Below are 9,236 nucleotides of genomic sequence, written 5' to 3' on the forward strand. Positions count from 1 at the left end.
CCTTCAAAGGGAGGTCTTTTCATGTAAAAAAATTACGAAAAAGGATTAAATCATAATAACCACATTTTTTCATTTTATGCTCCTCAGTAGCCAGTATCCTGCCACTGCTGAAGTTGCTATTCAACCAACTCCTTGAAGCTTCATAGCGCATATGGATAGACTGCCCACTTATGGACTCTGAGTATAATCTCTTGCAGATAGTTTCTGTCTGCCCTTTAAAGAGTGTTCCAGTTACAAAAGCCACTGTAATCTGAGTTTGGCAGCCTATTGTGAGTTGGAACAACCCCTTAGGGATTCAATGGTTCAGTGAAAGCTGAGCTGAGCTGATTAACTCCAGAAGTTAATAAGTTGGACTTTAAATCCAGAATAGACACTCGATTGCCTCATTAAGGAATCTTTCTTCATCAACTGCAGCACCGAGCAGCTTTCCATTGAGAGAAAGTACCAATAGCATTTAGACTTACATACCGCTTCATAGTGCTTTTACAGCCCTCTCTAAGCGGTTTACAGAATCAGCATATTGCCCCCAACAATCCGGGTCCTCATTTGACCCACCTCGGAAGGATGGAAGGCTGAGTCCACCTTGAGCCAGTGGTGAGTATTTGAACTGCTGAACTACAGCTAGCAGTTAATTGAAGTAGCCTGCAGTGCTGCACTCTAACCACTGTGCCCCCTTGGCTCCCATCCCCCTTTATTTCCCCTTCTGCCTTTAGGTCTCCTGCTTTCCTTAAAAAGCTGGAAGCAAGGGCTGCATCTTTCTTTGGTTTTGCAACATTGAATGGAAGAATTCTCCACTTTTCTTTCTCTCGCTGCAAACTAGCTGCCTTCTGTTTCTGGAGCTCCCCCGTGGGCTGGCAGTAGGAAGCAGGCATTATCTATCCGGCACGCTGGTGCAAAATCTGTGTACATTTGGTGGCACAGAATCAGTGGTGGGTTGCTACTGGTTCAGACGAACCGGTGGCGGAAATTTGGCCCCGTTCGCCAAACTGGTAGTGATGGCTGGCTTGCCATGCCCCCGAACCGGTTCCCCGGTCACCACTGCTTGAAAGCGGCATGCAACAAACCCTCTGCACATATTTGTTTATTTGTTTATTTGTTTATTTGTTTATTTGTTTATTTGTTTATTTGTTTATTTGTTTATTTGTTTATTTGTTTATTTGTTTATTTGTTTATTTGTTTATTTGTTTATTTGTTTATTTGTTTATTTGTTTATTTGTTTATTTGTTTATTTGTTTATTTGTTTATTTGTTTATTTGTTTATTTGTTTATTTGTTTATTTGTTTATTTGTTTATTTGTTTATTTGTTTATTTGTTTAGTTGTTTAATTGCTTATTTGCTTATTTGCTTATTTGCTTATTTGCTTATTTGCTTATTTGCTTATTTGCTTATTTGCTTATTTGTTAGATTTGTATGCCGCCCCTCTCCGTAGACTTGGGGCAGCTAACAACAGTAAAAAGACAATATGAACAAATCTAATATTAAAAGTAATGTAAAAAACCCCAATTTAAGAAACCAATCATACATACAGACATACCATGCATAAATTTTATAAGCCTAGGGGGAAGAGAATATCTCAGTTCCCCCATGCCTGATGACAGAGGTGGGTTTTAAGGAGCTTACGAAAGGCAAGGAGGGTGGGGGCAACTCTGATATCTGGGGGGAGTTGGTTCCAGAGGGCCGGGGCTGCCACAAAGAAGGCTATTCCCCTGGGTCCTGCCAAACGACATTGTTTAGTTGACGGGACCTGGAGAAGGCCAACTCTGTGGGACCTAACTGGTCACTGGGATTCGTGCGGCAGAAGACGGTCCCGGAGATATTCTGGTCTGATGCCATGAAGGGCTTTATAGGTCATAACCAACACTTTGAATTGTGACCGGAAACCGATCGGCAACCAGTGCAGACTGCATTGTTGGAGTGTTGGTGTGACATGGGCATATGCCAAGGCTTCAATGTATGCCCAGAGGATCAGTACCCAGATGTAACACACGCAGTACTTCCGAACCAGTAGGAAAGATAAGAGAAACCCAGCCCTGCACAGAATGTAACCATGTTAAGTACTCTGAGTCACATTCAAATCTCAGTTCTGAGAAGAAATAAATTTTGCTGATATTCTGGTTAATAGAGGACAACCTTCAACTCCACCTTCTGAGAGAGCAAACTTTCTTAAACGGAGGGTTTCTTAAAATTTTCTACTAACGTATGTCCTTGGCCCTTGGCTAGGCTGGCTAAGGATTATGGAAGGTTAGAGTTCAATACATCTGGAAAAACCCAGGTTGAGCAAGTTGTTACATGCTGTGTTCATGCATAATTAAACCATAGCTGGACATCTTTTATTACCACTATTGTTATTATCTCCTAGCGAGAATTGCACTTAAGTACTTTGAATTAAAAAATAGGCCTCTGAGAATGGTTGGGGTTATGTTATCAGTCAAAGAAGCAAAAATGTTAAACACTGCCCAAGCTGGTTGCTTTCCTAGTAAATTTGGTGGGGAAATTCTAGGAATACTTTTGAGACTGCAAATATAAAGTAGGATTACATGAGGTTTACAGTGATTGATCAGACGGCAGATTTTTGAAGAAGGTACTCATATTCAGGAAGGAGGAAGTTAAAGACTGACTATTAATCAGCCAGGATTCTCAAAATATTTTCCTCACTAGTAATAAGAGACAAAAATTCACAAGCTGTAGAGATACCATTATTGAGCTGTACAACTCTGAACAACTTCTAGATGGCAGCAAAACAGCAAATTAAGAATACAGTGGTCCCTCGATCATCGCGAGGGTTCCGTTCCAGGACCCCTCGCGATGATCGATTTGTCGCGAAGTAGCGGTGCGGAAGTAAAAACACCATCTGCGCATGCGCAGATGGTATTTTTATTTCCACCGCAGCAGCGAGGAGCCGAAGATTGGGTTTCCCCGCCGCCTCGCTGCTGCTGCTTGTCCGCGCGCGTGCCGCCCGCCCCCCCCCCCGCGCTGTTGCTGGGGCCGCTTCTCAGCTGAGAAGCGGCCCTGGGGTTTCCCCACGCGCGTACGCGCCGCCCGCCCCCCCGCGCTGTTGCTGGGGCCGCTTCTCAGCTGAGAAGCGGCCCTGGGGTTTCCCCGCGCGCGCGCGCGCGCCGCCCGCCCCCCCACGCTGTTGCTGGGGCCGCTTCTCAGCTGAGAAGCAGCCCTGGGGTTTCCCCGCGCGCGCGCGCGCCGCCCGCCCCCCCCGCGCTGTTGCTGGGGCCGCTTCTCAGCTGAGAAGCGGCCCTGGGGTTTCCCCCCGCGCGTACGCGCCGCCCGCCCCCCCGCGCTGTTGCTGGGGCCGCTTCTCAGCTGAGAAGCGGCCCTGGGGTTTCCCCGCGCGCGCGCGCGCGCCGCCCGCCCCCCCCACGCTGTTGCTGGGGCCGCTTCTCAGCTGAGAAGCAGCCCTGGGGTTTCCCCGCGCGCGCGCGCGCCGCCCGCCCCCCCGCGCTGTTGCTGGGGCCGCTTCTCAGCTGAGAAGCAGCCCTGGGGTTTCCCCGCGCGCGCCGCCCGCCCCCCCCGCGCTGTTGCTGGGGCCGCTTCTCAGCTGAGAAGCAGCCCTGGGGTTTCCCCGCACGCGCGCGCGCGCCGCCCGCCCCCCGTGCTGTTGCTGGGGCCGCTTCTCAGCTGAGAAGCAGCCCTGGGGTTTCCCCGCGCGCGCGCGCGCGCGCCGCCCGCCCCCCGCACTGTTGCTGGGGCCGCTTCTCAGCTGAGAAGCGGCCCTGGGGTTTCCCTGCGCGTGTGCCGCCCACCCGCCCACGCCGTTGCTCGCGCCTTACCGGGGCAAGAGGGGGAAGACCCAGGGAAGCCTCTGCCCGGCGGGGAAACTCCACCATCTACGCATGCGTGGAAGGGCACGCATGCGCAGATGGTGGAGTTTACTTCCGGGTTGAAAACTCGCGATATAGAGTTTAGCGAAGATCGAGATCGCGAAACTCGAGGGACCACTGTATTGTGTCTTTTTGCTGCCATCTTGTGTTTTTACCAATTTTTGCAGCCAGCTATGTTAACAAGATTCAAGAAGCCATTCCAATGCAGCAGCAACGTTGAATACCATCAAACATTGGACCATCAAACATCAAAGATCCTAGGTAAGGAAAGGCTCTGAAATTTTTATTTTTTTCAACTAAATTTTTACTCTTCACTGTTTTAATAATAATAATTTCCCTCCAAATAAGATCCTTTCTTATCCATTGTTTCTTGTCCTGCTCTCTGGTGCTTTTGAAAGTAAATTGACTCCTACTGTTTGTGGCAGCCTTTCAAATATTGGAATGCTGCTATCATGATTAGGAGGGGCATCTATCAATCACCCTCCCTAAGGATGGTTTTACATGGCAGTCTAATCTACTCACCTGCTATGATGCTCTCAGTTGCCCCTGAAATTATGTCTGAACATTCCAGTTGGTTGGCAACAAAATCGTGTTGATGTGCAGTCTCAACTATGGGCACCACAGGGCCTGATTGGCCATTTCATATTCATATTTGGACAGGGAGTCTTTGCTAATGGTCACTCATGCCCTTATCACCTCAAGGTTCAACTACTGCAATGCTCTCTACATGGGGCTACCTTTGAAGAGTGTTCGTAAACTTCAAATCATCCAAAATGCACTCGCGCGAATGGTTATGGGCCTTCCAAGGCATACCCATATTTCACCATCACTCCATGGACTGCATTGGCTGCCGATTAGTTTCTGGACACAATTCAAAGTGTTGGTTATAACCTACAAAGCCCTACATGGCATCGGACCAGATTACCTCCGAGACTGCCTTCTGCTGTATGAATCCCAGTGTCCGGTCAGGTCCCACAGAGTTGGCCTCCTCAGGGTCCCATCAACCAGACAATGTCATTTGGCAAGACCTAGGGGAAGAGCCTTCTCTGTGGGGGCTCCAGCCCTCTGGAATCAGTTCCCCCCCCTTGCCTTCAGAAAAAGTTTAAAGACTCATCTATGTCGCCAGGCCTGGGGTCTTTAGATCTTTCCCCTTGACCAATGAGAGTTTTAGTGTGTTTTATGGAGTAAATCGTAATGAATGTTTTTAATTACATTAGAACTTTTAGCATTTTGAATTATATTAATTGGATCTAGATGTACTTTTATGTTTTCTTTGATATGTTGTGAGCTGCCCCAAGTCCCGGGAGAGGAGCGGCATACAAATCCAATAAATAAATAAATAAATTTCCCTATCTGTTGCCCTTTGCATCCATGGTGGGAAGTTCAAGCTTTGGTGACTGGTTTTTCTGTGATCTCCCAGTGTCTTCCTTTTCCTTTTAGGGATTATTTCATCCCCACCAATTTCAACATTCCCCCTTGGCTTTTCAGATGTCTGGACTTTTGTTTGCCTTCATATTTCATGCATATGTAGAGCCAGTTTGGTGTAGTGGTTAAAGCCAGAAGGCTAGAAAGCAGGAATCCATGAGTTCTAGTTCTGTTTAAGCCATGATAACTACCTGAATGACTTTGGGCTAGTCAACCCAACCGACCTCACATGGTTCTTGTTGTCAGAGAAAATGGGAGGAAGAAGCTGTGTTGGATATATCTAGCTGGTACTGAGATGGGGATTCCCATGGCCAGGTGCTTGCCTGTGAAGCCGATTGAGATCACTGAGTCCTCCTCTCTTGAAATCTTGATCCGATGGCTTGTCCTCATCTCTAACGAGGGCTGGTGAGGAAAGCCCTGATAAGGGCTGTTGAAGTAAGAAAGGTTGAAAACGAATTTAAGTCTAATTTAAAAAGTTGGAAGGACAGGAAAGGATTAGATCGATTAGGGAGCAAGCAGGAACTAAAGAAAGGTAAAGATTAGGATTAATTGGAAGATAATTCAGGGAAAAAAGCAAAAGGAAACCAAAATATCTATAATCTCAGGAAGGAGTTCAGCCATGCCTATCCTCTTGAAGGATTGAGTCAGATCTCAAAAATGCTCTATTGGCTAAAAGAATCAGAACACCAAAAGCAAACTGAATAGACAAGAACTTGCAGACAACTGTCACTCTGTCAAAGACCTTGGAATACTCATATCAAATGACCTAAGTGCCAAAGTCCACAGCAACAACATCGCCAAAAAGGCTTCAAGAATTATTAACCTAATCTTATGTAGCTTCTTCTCCGGTAATATCTCACTACTAACCAGAGCGTACAAAACTTTCACCGGACCAATCCTTGAATACAGCTCATCTGTCTGGAACCCACAACACATTTCAGATATAAATACATTAGAAAGTGTCCAGAGATACTCTATGAGAAGAGCACTCCACTCCTCTACTCGCAACAGAATACCTTATGCAACTAGACTTAAAATCCTGGGCTTAGAAAGCTTAGAACTATGTCACCTTAAACACGACCTAAGCATAGCCCATAAAACTTCCTGTCAATGACTACTTCAGCTTCAACCATAACAATACATGAGCACACAACAAATATAAACCAAAAGTGAACCACTCCAAACTTGACTGTAGAAAATATGATTTTAGCAACAGATTGGTTAATGCCTGGAACTCACTACCTGACTCTGTGGTTTTGTCATCAAACCCCAAAACTTTATCCTTAGACTATCCACTGTTGACCTCACCCGATTCCTAAGAGGTCAGTAAGGGCATCCATAAGTGCACCAACGTGCTATCGTCCCCTGTCCTAATGTTCCCTCTTATCAGTACCCATCTTATAGATATAAACAATGTTATATCTATGTATATTACCAATATGTAGTTGACAAAATAATACATAAATGTTTGCCTTGAGTTATTTGTAAAAATAATAAAGATGGAATGCAAATTAATGACTGAAATAAATATCAATACTCCCAGATCTTCTCTTTTGACCTTAAAGCAATCTCTCTCTCTCTCTCTCTCTCTCTCTTTCTCTCTCTCTCTCTCTCTCTCTCTCTCTCTGTGTCTGTCTCTCTGTCTCTCTGTCTCTGTCTCATTACTTTTTATTGCACTCTTCTTGCTTTAACACTATAAAGATTAAAGCAAAGGGAACAGGTTTTCTTTGTTCCTGGATTTCAGTGTAGTTCCATGGAAACTTTGGTGGGAGTAAGAACTGATGATTAAGTCTCAAGCTAGTATCCACTGAAATGTGGTAACATCATATCGATGTGCCTATATTACCATTTAAAGATATAAGGAAATGGTTTTAAAATGAAGCGTGGGCAGCTGAAAACATGGGAGCCTTAGCAGCTGTGCACAGGGCAATGACCAGGCCCTGAAGGGGATGAATAGCCAACTGGAGCTGCCAGGAGATTGGAAAATAGCCCCTGTTCACCAAGAAGGACTTAACATAACTTAGGAGACACAGCAGCAGAGCTTCAAGATGTAGGAAGATATGCATTTGCAATGGCGAGGAATGGATAGAAGATGATGGAGCCTATTTTGACACTGAAGAAGCCAAAAGGGATCCATACAGATTGTAAGCCAAGTCTATGTCTTATAATCTGTATGGATCCCTCTAGATCAGAGGTCTCCAAACTTGACAACTTTAAGACTTATGGACTTCAACTCCCAGAATTCTCCAGCCAGCATAGCTGGCTGGAGTATTCTGGGAGTTGAAGTCCACAGGTCTTAAAGTTGTCTAGTTTGGGGACGCCTGCTCTAGATAGATCTCTAGCTGCAGGCTTAATGTCATTTGAATTCCTCTTCCCCATTTCTCACTGCATCTTTGCAAATGATGTTTTTTATATCCAAAAATTATTATTATTTTTCGTTTCTGCATTGCCTGAAATCTATTCACCAGGAAAGAAGTGTGAAGGTGCCCAATACTGAAATTACTCTTGGGGTGTATTTAACTGATTAGCTATTATGATTGAAATAGGAAGTATTGGCCCATCTGATAACTCCAAATATACCCCAATAATTTTTGGTGGGGTACATTCATACATAGAATCCAGAAGAAAAGGGAAGGGGTATTAAGAAAAAAAGATTGAATACCATATATGTTCTATATTTTAGTTGCAGGGAATAAAAAATTTGAGAATCAGTTTTTGTGGTCATTTGTTCTTGATGCAATGCCTTTGTTTACAAATATATTAGTTGGGTACTTTACTGATATATGAAACACTGGAAAGTCGATGGGCCTATAGAACCCAGCATCCTAAAAAGCTGGTTTTGCCTACAGGAATCCTTTTGAAAAACATCCCTGATCAGCCCAACTCTTTTTCCTTTCTCTGGCCAGATTTAAATTGCACAAACTGTTCCTTCCTTCCAGCCCCAACCCTAGTGAATAGGTGTGGCAATCGCCTGTAATAGATTACTTTTTGGAAACCATAAATCAGGACAGAATCCTATTGTTCGCCATGCTGTGCCAGGCAAGCACAAAAAAGGGGTTGTTAAATGTTGTTTTTTTAACTAGCATCACTTGGACAGGTTTATTCATGAACTTTCCATCATGCCAGAATTACTCGACAAATCTCTCCACAGTTATTTCCCATGAGTGTGGCAGATTGCAAGCTTTTAAAAGCCCAAAGGAAATGGGAGAAAAGGATGAAGGACAGATGATTTTCTTTTTTGTAAACAAGCAAGCAAGCAAAATGCACTACGCAACAGTAATCAGGCTGGTTGCTCTTGGGTGATAGAATATATCAATCATTCTAATCTTTAAAAACCAGAAGCCCTTCGGGTGTATTAAATCACCATTTAATAATAATAATAATAATAATAATAATAATAATAATAATAATTTATTGGATTTGTATGCCACCCCTCTCCGTAGACTCGGGGCGGCTAACAACAATGATAAAAACAACATGTACAATCCAATAATAAAAAACAACTAAAACCCCTATTATGAAACCAAACATACACACAAACATACCATGCATAACTTGTAATGGCCTAGGGGGAAGGGCTATCTCAACTCCCCCATGCCTGGTGGTATAAATGAGTCTTGAGTAGTTTACAAAAGACAGGGAGGGTGGGGGCAGTTCTAATCTCCGGGTGGAATTGGTTCCAGAGGGCCGGGGCCGCCACAGAGAAGGCTCTTCCCCTGGGGCCCGCCAAACGACATTGTTTAGTCGACGGGACCCGGAGAAGGCCAACTCTGTGGGACCTTATCGGTCGCTGGGATTCGTGCGGTAGCAGGCGGTTCCGGAGGTACTCTGGTCCAATGCCATGTAGGGCTTTAAAGGTCATGACCAACACTTTGAATTGTGACCGGAAACTGATCGGCAGCCAATGCAAGCCACGGAGTGTTGAAAAACGTGGGCAAATCTTGGAAGCCCCACAATGGCTCTCGCAGCTGCGTTCTG

General features: G+C 44.9%; 1 long non-coding RNA gene across 1 annotated transcript; it reads left to right on the top strand.

Moving 5' to 3' along the window:
* Positions 1–440: 440 nt before the first annotated feature.
* LOC139165645 (uncharacterized) lies at positions 441–5,539 on the top strand. Its single transcript, XR_011558783.1, has 3 exons — positions 441–594; positions 4,001–4,094; positions 5,274–5,539. It is a non-coding gene; the product is annotated as an uncharacterized lncRNA (long non-coding RNA).
* The last annotated feature ends 3,697 nt before the right edge of the window (positions 5,540–9,236 follow it).

This window comes from Erythrolamprus reginae, chromosome 3 (assembly GCF_031021105.1).
Source record: "Erythrolamprus reginae isolate rEryReg1 chromosome 3, rEryReg1.hap1, whole genome shotgun sequence".
Lineage (NCBI taxonomy): Eukaryota > Metazoa > Chordata > Lepidosauria > Squamata > Dipsadidae > Erythrolamprus > Erythrolamprus reginae.